The 9,437-nt window shown below is 38.7% G+C and overlaps 1 long non-coding RNA gene across 6 annotated transcripts in view; it reads right to left on the bottom strand.

Moving 5' to 3' along the window:
• The window catches only part of LOC116088201, a 58,187-nt gene extending 48,934 nt beyond the window's left edge, over positions 1-9,253 (bottom strand). For 2 of the 6 annotated variants that reach the window (XR_004117815.1, XR_004117821.1), the window contains exon 1: positions 7,732-9,253. This is a non-coding gene — a long non-coding RNA (uncharacterized LOC116088201). Of the gene's footprint in view, positions 1-4,349; positions 4,452-7,731 lie in introns of all 6 variants that reach the window. The other 4 variants (XR_004117822.1, XR_004117819.1, XR_004117820.1 and 1 more) reach the window with 4 other exon arrangements.
• Positions 9,254-9,437: the final 184 nt, after the last annotated feature.

Here is a 9,437-nt window from a genome sequence, read left to right as displayed (position 1 = left end):
GTCCTGGAACTCACTCTGTAGACCAGGCTGGCCTTGAACTCAGACATCCACCTGCCTCTGCCTCCCAACTCCCAAGTGCTGGGATTAAAGGCATATGTCACCACTGCCCCGCTACAGAATCGTTTTCAAAAGAAAGAAAAACATACTTTATTAATGAAGACAATGAGGAGGAGAAAAGCCAAATGAAGAATATTATGTCAAAACAATTGTAATATGTACAAAAGGTGACATTTTCTATAATTATTAAGATGCTTAATAAGTTTTATATGTGTGATGACCAAATCCATGGCTCACGACATGATAATCAAGCCCCTTAGCACTGAAATATATCCCAACCCCTTACTGTTTCCTTTGTGAGTAGCAATTTGAAAATTCGTGAGGGAATGAAGGAGAAAGTGCAAGCCAATATTAAAAGAGAAAATAATCAGAATACTATTTGGTTTTGAAATATTCAATTATCGCTCAACAAGGAAAAATGTTAAGAACATACTACAATCATAATTAAATTTATTAACCAAATACCATTTTAATTAATTTTTAAGAAAATCTTATTTTATTAGTTTATCTTTATTCAAAGCACCACATATTTTTAAGACCCCACTTGAGGCATAATTTACATACCATAAAGATCACTGTTTGCGTAATGAATCCATGGCCTTTTGCAAGGTAGAGAAATATTTTAATCATGAAGCTCCAGCTCCAGTTCACTGTTTTAAAATGTGAATTCAGGGCCATCACGGTGGTTCAGTAAATAGGTAAAAAGGCTTGTCATGCAAGCCAGGTGAACTGACTTTGACCTCTGGAATCCATGTAAAGGTGAAAGGCAAGAACTGACTCCACAAGACTATCCTGTGACCTCCACACATGGATCACAGCATCCACGCCCATACACAGGCATCCCCATGCACTAAGAAAACCTTTTTCCCTTATATAGTTTTGTATCTATTTACAAATGCGAGCAAGCATTACCAGAACACAGTTTTAGAACACATTAGAAACACTTCCCCCACCCCAAGTAATTATAATATATGCAAGCACCTTCTCTTGCTCCTTGTCATTAGACCAATGGAAGCAATAATCTTTTTACCTTAATAGTTTCACCTGTTCCTCACATTTCACATAATCATACTACATTTGATTAACTTTTCTGATTAACTTCTTTCCATTCAACACATTTTCAAGGTCCATCCAGGATATATGTGTGTGTGTGTGTGTGTATGTGTGTGTGTGTGTGTGTGTGTGTGTCTGTGTGTGTATGGCATGTGTCATTACTTCATTAGTTTTTATGTTAGAATACTCAATTCCATAGGTACACAATATCTTGTTTATTCATTTATAAGTTTCTGTTTTGGAAATATTAGAAATAACACTGCTGTGAACTTTTCTATTTTGAGACAAGATCTCAGGAAACCTGAGCGAGCCTTGACTTCTCTGTGTAGTTGAAGCTAGCCTTGAAATGATTCTCTTGCCTCCCCGTCCTAAATGCTGGGATTAGTGCCATTTGCCACTGCAACAGCTTCTGTTGTTGTTTGTTTTGGATGCTATGAGCTTTGATGGACAACTTTTTTTTGTTTGTTTGTTTATTGAGACAGGGTTTCTCTGTGTATCTGTGTAGCCCTGGCTGTCCTGGAACTTACTCTGTAGACCAGGCTGGCCTCGAACTCAGAAATATGCCTGCCTCTGCCTCTCAAGTACTGGGATTAAAGGCTTGCGCCACCACTGCCAGGCTGATAACTTTTATTGTACCTATTTTTCCATTCTTTTGGGTATATGGTGACAGTTTGAGTTTTTGAGGAACTAGCAAACTTGTTTCTGCAGCTCTGTGTAAGACTTCTGGTAAAAGGAAGGTACTGTCATTTTATGGTTTCAACTTGCATTTTTGTAATGTCTGTGTTCTCCTTATATATATTCTGCTAAATAGATTCTTCCTTTTTCTTCCTTTCATTGGGTTATCTTTTTTGTTGTTGATTTTTCAGACAGGATTTCTCTGTGTAGCACTGGTGGTCCTGGAAGTTGCTCTGTAGATTAGGTTGGCCTCAAACTCAGAGATTTGCCTGCCTCTGCCTCATGAGTGCTGGGATTAAAGGCCTGTGCCACTACTGCCTGGCTGGATTATCTTTTCTTTCCTTCCTTCATTCCTTCTTCCCTCCCTCCTCCCCTCCCTCCCTCCCTCCCTTCCTTCCTCCCCTTGAGTCTCCCTCCCTCTTTTATGTAGGGCCTTACTTTTTGGCCCTAGTCAGCCTGGACTTGATTTGTAGACCAGGCTGACCTCAAATTTACAGAGATTTGCCTGCCTTGGCCTCCAGAGTGCTGGGATTAAAAGCATGTGCCTCTTCCTTCCTTCCTTCCTTTCTTCCTTTCTTTCCTTCTTTCTTTCTTTCTTTCTTTCTTTCTTTCTTTCTTTCTTTTTCTCTCTCCTTTCTTTCTCTCTCCTTCCTTCTTTCCTTCCTTCCTTTTCCCTTTTTTACAAAGGGTGGAAGGATTTATTTTGCCTCATGATTTTAGAGTGTTCTTTCCGATTAGCAGTATAAATCTGCTTGATTAATGGCCACAATTTTCTTAATGTGGTTTGATGTCCATAACTGCTTCCCTCTGACAAAGGTTCATTTGTCTACTTTTGTTAGTGTGTTGCAGGTGTCATAACAAAGAAACATTTGTCTAATATAAGGTAACAAACATTGGCATTTACCTTTTCTTCAAAAATTGTATCATTTTAACCTTTAGAGCTTGGAAAAATCGAGTTATTTTCTGTATGTATTATTGCATTATAGTAGTCTAAACTAATTTTCTTCATGTGAATATCCATTTGTTCCAGCACTTGTTGAAAGGATATTTTCTTTCTTACTTTGTACTGTCTAGGTATCCATGTCAACACTGGATAACAGAGCTGCAGGCTTATTTCTGAATTTTCAATTCTATTCCATTGATGTGTATGTCTTTTTTTATGTCAGTAACACAGACTCCTCCTGATAATTGCTTTTAGTTAGTAAGGCTTGAGCATGGGAAGTGGGAACCGTCCTAATTTATCCTTCTTTCTAAGATGCTCTGGTTATTCTGGGCTCCTTGAATGAATCATGCAGTTTGTGCCAAAATTCCTGCTGGGATTCGGCTACATATTTTATGCAATGTGATCAGTTTTTACTATTATGTCTTCCAAACCATGGACATGGAATGGCTTTTTTATTTCTTTACGTGTTCTTGAATTTCATTCAATACTGGTTTACAATTTTCTTTCTCTTTCTTTTTAATTTTTAAAATTTTAAAATTTATTTTTAAACCTTTTGGGGACAGGGTTTCTTTTTCTAGCCCTGGTTGACCTGGGACTCACTCTGTAGACCAGGCTGGCCTTGAACTCACAGAAGTCCTCCTGCCTCTGCCTTCTGAGTGCTGGAATTAAAGGTGTGCACCACCACCAGCCCGCTACTTTAGAGTTTTCAGTGCAGTAGTACTACATTCATTTTGTAAAACATATTCATAAGTATTTTATTCTTCTTGATGATACTGCAAATGACAAGACTTTTTATTTCAAAATCTTTACTGTTTGGGTACAGAACTACAAGTACTATCTTGGTCACATTTTATGTGTTTCTCTGCTCATTCATTTGGTCTGATAAGTTTTTCATGAGTTCCTTAAGATTTTGCTATATAAGTCCATGAATTTTAAAGAAAGAAATACATTTTCCTCTCCATACCATATTTGGTTTCTGCTTTTTCTTAACTATTTAAACATGTAATACCTCTGAGAAGATGATGAACAGAACTGGTGAGAGAAGGGCTGCTGATGTAGCTCAGCTGGTTGAGTGCTTGCCTAAGTTTTCACAAGACTCTTGCTTTTACCCCAGCCACGCCCCACCAGCACCATAGAAACCAGGTGTGCTGATACATGCTACTAATCCCAGCCCTTGGGAAGTAAAGACAGGAGGATGAGAAGGCCTAAGTCACTCTGGACTGCACAGGGAGTTTGAGGCATCTGACCTCCATGAAACCCTATCTAAAAGAAAGATAAGAAAGTCTACCTTAAATGGGATCTCCTGATTATAAGAGGGTGGCTTTCAGGTTTTCACAATTAACTATAACAGCTACACCTGATAGGAGCTTCATGCAGTTCCCTCTGTAAACTAGTTTGTTGGAAGAATTGATTAGAAATGGTGGTGAATTCGGCAAATCATTTTGTGTTGATGTGTTTTCTGCTTCTAAATGTATGAGATAAAACAATTCAAAGAATAGGTTTACACTGGCTCAGGCTTTGAGAGGTTTTAGTGCCTGGTTGCTTAGTTCCATGGATATGAATGAGCCCCTGGTAGCCCTGAAATGAAGGTTAGAGTGCATGAGAGAGGAAATTTGTTTACCTGGAGAAGACTAGGAAGCAGAGATAGTGGAAGGGAGCATCTTGAGTTCCAATGCCTTCTTCAAGATCATACCCTTGTTCATTGCCCTTCTTCTACAAGGCCCTGCGTTTTATTTACTTGTTAGTTTTTGTATTTGTGCATAGTTGCTGCACAAAACAGTAGCATTCATTACAAGATTTTCATGCATGAATATCATGTAGTTAACTCATAATCTTTGCTTTCCTCATCATTTTGTCCACAGTCCCACCTTTACTTTCATGCCATATGTAGACATACATGTGTAAGTATGTAATCTAGAGTCTTCACAAGAGGGAACATTTGTATCTCTGTGTCTGGCACATTTTGCTTAACACATGCTTTCTCTCTCTAGTTACATTTGTTTCCTTGAATGCAACTGTGTTCTTTTTGGGGGGTGATACTCCCTAGTTAAAAGAAGCAGAACCCTTTAATCTGTTTACTATGGCTGATGCAACTGCTTGTTGAGTAAAACTCTTGCTATAAAAGCTTCACCTGACTTTGATTCGTTTTTTGAGACAGGGTTTCTCTGTGTAGCCCTGGCTGTCCTGAAACTCACTCTGTAGACCAGGTTGGCCTCAAACTCAGAAATCTGCCTGCCTCTGCCTCCTAAGTGCTAGGATTAAATTTGTACCACCACTGTTCCACCTGAGTGTGATGCTTGGAATCCACAAGGTGGAAGGAGAGAAACTATACTGTAAAACTGTTCTCTGTCCTCTACATTTTAATAAATACAAATAAAAATATGTTATGCATAAGAATGAATGCCGTCGATGGGCCCGTTGGTGGAAGCTTCTATCGTATCTCAGCTTCTACAGAGGCAGAAGACTGAAATGCCAAAGCTCCCCCAGATTTGGTGACACATGCCTATCTGTCTGCTCAGCACTTAGCAAATGGAAGCAGAAAAAAAAAATATTAGAAATTCAAGGTCACCTTTGGGTATATGGTAGGTTCAAGGCCAGGCTGGGATACTTGAGATCCTTTCTAAAACAAACAAAAATCCCTGATAGTTCAAGACCTGCTTGAGCAACTTACAAAAACATAAGCAAAACAAAAACCAGAGATGTAGATCAATACTAGAGCACTTCCCTGCTATTTGGAGGGGCTTGGATTTAGAGTTAACTCCCAGTGCTGAAACAGAAGGAGGTAGGAGAAAGATACGAGAACAAAATGTGTTCTTTTACAAGAAATCCATGTTCCTTTTGCTATCATACTTTGGACAGAAAAGATACTGCAAAAGATACTGCTCTGGTGGGTGGGAAGTACTTTCCTACTACAGGACATTAAATTTGTATCTCAAAGTGAAAGTGACTGTAATTCTAGTACTCAGAAGGTGGAAGCAGAGTGACTGAATATTTGAGCCTGGCTACACAAGAAGAGTTTATTTCAAAATATAAAAACAAAATTCCCAAAACCAAAACTATGTATCCCTGGTTACGAAGATCATAGCCTATATTGGAATTGTTTTTAGACATCCACTGGAGGCGCTGGACTTTACTCCTCATAAATAAGATTTATTCAGCCAGGCAGTGGTGGTGCACGCCTTTAATCCTAGCACTTGGGAGGCAGAGGCAGGAGGATTTCTGAGTGCGAGGCCAGCCTGGTCTACAGAGTGAGTTCCAGGACAGCCAGGGCTAAACAGAGAAACCCTGTCTCGATAAAACCAAAAAAAAAAAAAAAAAGATGACTATTCACTGAACCACGTGCTTGCCCAAAATGTGGGAGACGGTGGTTGGGTCCCTTGTACCATGTATATACACAATATGGTAAGATTTGACACAGGCCTCACTTGTACAAAGGTTATCTGAACATGGAGGAATATAATGGAAGTATGCTATCAACAAATCAAAGAATGCTAAGGATCCATCAGAAGCTATGCAAGGTAAAAAGGATTCTTTTTCCAGAGAATTTAGAGGGAGCACAAACTCTGCCAGAGGCTGATTTTACAGTTCTAGCTTTCACGTGTAAAAAAACAAAAAAACAAAACAAAAAACAAAACAAAACAAAACAAAAAAGAACCCAAACCACTGCTTTCTTAAGCCCTCTGGATTAGAAGTTGTTATGGTAGCCCCAGGAAGCTAATGCAACTACCAAGTAAACATTTTTTATTAACATTTTTTACATTTATGAAGTGTGTTTGTGTGGGGGTGGGAAGTGCAGGCCAGGGCAAGAGTGTGGAGGTCAGAGAACAACTTGAAAGAGTCAGTTCTCTTCTTCACCAGGTAGGTTCTGGGGGCTGACCTCAGGTTGTTAGCTTGGTGGCAAGCACCTTTACCCACCAAGCTACTTGCCAACTATCTTATTTTTCTTTTCCTTCTTTCTTGTGATATTTTCATGTAGGCAGGTTGGTTTCAAAATTACTCTGGCCAAAGATGGTGCTGAACTCTTAATTCTCCTGCCTCAGATTTTCAAGTGCTAGGATTCTAAGAACACACCCCAGTGCCTGGCAACATTTATTAGTTTGGCTACTTAAGTCCATTTTTTTTCCTGTACCAGATGAAAACTTGCTTCCTTTCTTAATCAAAATTTTGAAAAAAAAAAGTTAAAGACAGCAACATGGCTCAGTGGGTAAAGGTACTTGCTGCCAAGCCTGACAATCTGGATTCAATCCTGGGACCCACATAATGGAGGGAGAAAAGCGGCTCCCAAATGTTGTCTTCTGACCTCCACATGTACACACACACACACACACACACACACACACACAGGTTAAGACTGGTGATTTTGTGTTCTCAGTTACTTTAAAGTGTTTGATTAATTAGCATTAGTTCTAAATAATGAATATTTTTTGTGTGAACACAGACATTTAAAAAACTTCCTTCCCCCCAAAAAAATGAAAAAAAAAATGAATGAATAAAAAAAAGAAAAAAAAATTAAAAACTTCCTTCTTACATATTTAGTACAGAAAATTCCTGCTAGTACATCACTTCCTTAATTATCATTTCCAAAATTTACTCTTACTGACTGGTTTTGGGGAAATGGATTTGGGCTTTAAGTATTTTTCCTTGTGTCAGTTTGCTTTGTTGATAGAGGATACTAGAATCATTGGGGTAGTGTGTGAACTGGAACTAATGGAGTGCTCCTTTCCAGTTCCCCTTATCTCTCTGGCCAGCTTTGAATTAGCTATGTATCCCAGTCTAGTTTTGAACTAAAGACACTTCCGCCTCAGCCTTCGTAGTGTTAGGATTAGGGGTATAACACATCACAGGAGGTTAATCTGTATTTTCTTTACTCCTGATCCCTTATCACTTCAAATTCCAGTTAACATTATTTACCATGAAGTCAGGTGACTCTGCCCCTCATATACACAACAAACAAACAAACAAATAAATAAATAGAAATAATACTGTACAAAGTAATTTCTTACCTTAAATTTCTATAATGTGTGGAGTTTTCTTTCTTAATTGCATCCAAATTTACAGTTTTAGTGATCGCTGGGATAATTATGTCACATGCCTTTTGAATAAAACAGAGATATATTCTCATATGACTTCCACAAAAAAATGTGTGTTAGTAAACATGGTGAATATTATTTATTATTATCATTTACATATAAGAAAAACAATATCATATAATTGCTCTGAGTCATATAGTAGTCCTTTTTAATATTGGTATGATAGAGAAAAATATAAACTATCTCCTAGGTCACTGTAAGGATTAAATGAGTTACAGCAGGTAAAATATGTGGTAATGGCTTGGTAAGGGTTAGCTGTTAATTATATTGAACTATAAACATTAGTATTTCAGTAGACACCTTACAATGATTTCTTGAGGCTTGATATTTCTTTTATCTACTTTCAGAAACTTATTATACCAAAGATAAGTATAGCATTTTACACTTACCTTGTGTTGTTATTAATTACTGAATAAAAGAAATGGGCAGAAAGTTACTAAGGATATGCTAAGTTTATGCATTGAATTACATCGAATTCTATGCCCAGTGTGGTAATGGCTGAGCTCCCTGAGTCAGAAAACCAAACTCCCACTTCAAATAACGTACACAATTCAAATAGTATTTGTTTTCCCATCAGGTTTTGTTTCTACGAATTCTGTTCAAAGTAACATCCTGACAACAGGATGCTAAGAGAAATTGGGGAAGTGAACCAGTTTACTTAAACTGTCAATTATTATACAAATCCTTTTGATCACTGAACATTTTACCTACCCAACACAGCAAGGCAGCGCTGTGCTAAGAGTTAAAGTTATACATTAAAACAATTGTAGTCTCAAAGCAGTGGAAAAAGACTTATGCCTGCCACGTGAGCACCAGGGAAGCTGAGGCAGGAAGACTGACATGGAATTCCAGGCGAGCCTTGAATAGATACATAGTTAAAGTATACCAGAAAATAACACTTCAAAGACAAATCAAACCAAAACTATCATTTCTTATCCAAATTTCAATGAATAACTTTAAAACTTAAAGTTAAGAACTTTAAAAATGTTTTGGCAGAATTTTAAAACAGAGTTCCAACTTATCCTACAGGAATGGAGAAGATACAGCTTGTTGACCATTTCAGAAGGGGGAAACAGCCTCGTGGTTTAAAAAGTGTAAAACTTCGCGCGCAGTGTTTATCAGAATCGAGGGGATACTTTAAGTAGTTTTCTGTAAGAATATTACTCTCTTGCTCCAGTCATCAGGTAAGCAACAGCACTTTCATTTGGCATAGTGTTTCTCGGTTGAAAACAAAACCTTGTAGTAGCTAGCGACTTTTTCTTGGGGTAGAGAAAGAACAAACCAACCAAATCCTTTCGGTGACCCAAGGTAAGCAAGATCAAGTCAGTCCCTCGCAAGTTTCTCTTGATCTCGTCTGGAGAAAGGTTCCCTCACCGGAAAGGGTCCGATTGCCCTTACAGGAAGGGTAGGCAACTCCAGAGCTCTGGGACGCCAACGCCACCACAGAGTTTTACAAAGGTTGCCAGAGCGTCTGCCTGTATTTAAAACCTCTTCCTTGTTCTCTGGGCAGTAACTAAGCAACCCCAGGCCGGCTTCTGCGGCTGGAACTAGGCGTCCGCCTTAGTGCCTCTGGCGGCCAGCCTGGAGCTCTGCAAGCGGCTCCCTCCCCTTCCCCCCCC

The sequence above is a fragment of the Mastomys coucha genome, chromosome X (assembly GCF_008632895.1).
Source record: "Mastomys coucha isolate ucsf_1 chromosome X, UCSF_Mcou_1, whole genome shotgun sequence".
Classification (NCBI taxonomy): Eukaryota; Metazoa; Chordata; class Mammalia; order Rodentia; family Muridae; genus Mastomys; species Mastomys coucha.
The sequence above is the reverse complement of the archived record's forward strand: the minus strand, read 5'-3'. Positions and strand labels throughout refer to the sequence as shown.